This window comes from Crocodylus porosus, unplaced genomic scaffold, assembly GCF_001723895.1.
Source record: "Crocodylus porosus isolate Cpor-Errol unplaced genomic scaffold, CroPor_comp1, whole genome shotgun sequence".
NCBI classification, from domain to species: Eukaryota; Metazoa; Chordata; order Crocodylia; family Crocodylidae; genus Crocodylus; species Crocodylus porosus.
In genome coordinates this window covers 91,764,119-91,766,758 of record NW_017728947.1, presented here as the reverse complement: position 1 = coordinate 91,766,758, position 2,640 = coordinate 91,764,119, and positions in this window count along the sequence as shown.

The window sequence follows — 2,640 nt, the reverse complement described above, 5'->3', positions numbered from 1 at the left end:
GAGTTTTTGACTCTGCTCTGACCCTATTTGCAAATACACCTTTTGTGCCATCTAATGAGTGTGTGTCTGTGATTTTGGTGGCCTCCAGAGAAACGAACCGCTTTATGCATCATAGGCATCAATGCCACAGTCACCTAGTTTTTTGAAGAGACTGTGGTGGGAAACGGTGTCAAAGGCCTTCTTAAAGTCCAGAAAGATGACATCCACCCCAACACCCTTGTCCAGGGACTTTGGGACTTGATCATAAAAAGAAACCAGGTTAGTCAGGCAGGACCTGCCCTCAGTGAACCCATGTTGGTTGCCTTTGCACATTACCTCCCCTGCTGGGCCCTTGCAGATGTGGTCCTTGATAATTTTCTTAAAGGTTTTCCCAAGGACTGAGGTAAGACTGCTGGCCTATAATTGTCAGGGTCCTGCTATCTCCCCTTCTTGTAAAAGGAGACCACATTGGCCCTTTTCCAATCCTCTGGTACCTGGCTAGAGCCCCACAAGAGCTCATAGAGCTGTGCCAGGGCCCTGCTATGACCCCCGCCAATTCCCTCAGCACCCTCAGGTGAAGAGCATATGGACCTACTGATTTAAATATGTCCAGCCCCTCCAAAAGTTCCCTAGGTCATCCCTGATCCTAGGCATGGTGCTGCCTCCCCTGGCTCCGTCCCCAATCCTAGTGGGAAAGATGTCTCGGTCCCTGTTTAAGAATATGGAAGCAAAGAATTCATTAAAGAGGTCAACTTTTTCATTTGCCACAATCACCAGTTTGCCAAGCCTATCCTGTAGGGGCCCACGTTACCTGGTGCGTTCTTCTTACTTGGTATGTATTTGAAAAAGATCTTTTTATTATCCTTAATTCTGATCACTAGCCCTAGCTTCATCTCTGCTTTGGCCTTCCTAACAGCCCCCCTGCAGTCCTGAGCAATGGAGGTGTAATCCGCCTTGGTGACAGCCCCTTGCTTCCACTGTTTGTACGCCTCCTTTTTTGCCCTCAGGCATCCCTGAATGCCTTTGTCAAGCCATGGGGCTTCTTAGCACTCCTGCCCCCCTTGGTGCGCAATGGGACTGACTCCCTTTGAGCTCGGAGGATCATCTCCTTGGATCAGTGCCAGTACTGTTATTTTAAGTGGGTGCAGCTGAACGAAGACTCTGTCCCTCTGTCCCTGTTTAAACTCTCTGGAAATATGTACCTATAGGTAGCAGTACCATTGCCACAAAATCTACAAGAAGTCTCAGCAAAATTATATCCTCGAAAAGACAGAGCAGGCTCAGTTGGAAAAGAATTTAAAGCTGCCATAGACTTTTACAAAGTCTAATGAATAGGTGATTTGTTGTTTATTTCCAAACACCTGCCAAGTTGTTGAGGTTTCCCCTCAGCGTTCCAGCAAAGAGCAAATGAGAAATTAAGCCATTGACTGCCAAACAGTTCAACCTTCTCTAGGGCAGAAGCCAACAGCTCTCAGATTTGTGAGGTAGCGTTCAGCCTGAGATAGCTGAATTCACATCTTATTCTGAACATGACCTTTCTTTTTACGATGAGTATGAATCCTTTGAATTTCTCCTCTGACTTTAAGATTGTTCTAAGTTTGCTAAATTGGCAAGCTGGATGATTTTTTTTCATTAAGAAGGAGGGCTTATTTGCCAAGGTGATATTTTACAAAAAAATCCTCAACTGAAAAAAATTTAAAAATCCAGTTTTGAGCCACCTAATATTTCTATGTATGTAGTACAGACACCATGTAGCCAAACTAATACTCCATATCAGAAGATGATTAGTTGTGGGGAAATCCAAAACTCAGCTGGTACTTTCTCTCTCTGATGGGTCAAGCTAAACCCCTGATCCAAATCAATTGATAGTGATTTTGGATTTGGGCTCTGGAATCCACATTTCATTTTATGAATGATGTCCCATATGATAACACTAAGCCACAGAATAATGCCAAAAGAGTGTGAGTTTGAGTCAATGAATTTCCTATTACATCATCATTACAGAAACCCTTCATTTATAATTACTAGATTGATACATTTTAAGGCCATGAGGGACCGTCACAATAATTCCAATCGCTACATATAACTCACTCATTTTTAAAGTGCCCAACTCCCAATACTGCAGTCTGATTTTACCTGGGAAGAAATGAGGCCCGGGGGGGAAGCAATATGTTCAAGTAACCAAGAGTTAATAGAGCCATTTCTCCTGAATCCCTGTTGGTTCCCAGTTTGTTACTCTGCTCTTTGAACCAAACTGCCTCATAATCTGCTTTAGTGTCTAGTCTGACTTTCTACATAAGAAAGGCTTTAGAAGCTGACCCAGTAATTTCTATGGCAAGCCAACTAACTCATGGTTTAACTGTACTGTGCTATTTAGAAAGCTATTTGACCTTGCTTTAAAGACCTGAAGTAATGGAGAATCCACTACATCTTTTGACAGGTATAGTAGTTTCTTATGAAAAGTCTTAGTAAGAAACCCTTGAATTGGCTGAAATTTCGTGTCTTTTTTTTTTCCAGGAAGGAGCTACTTTGGATAGTCTGGGATGGGATTTCTGGTCAAAACAAGACAGCAACAGACCTTTATGGTTGCACAACTCATAGGTGGTGTGGACATTGGAGTCAGAAGCGGACTGGCCAAGTTTGCTGATGACACCAAACTTT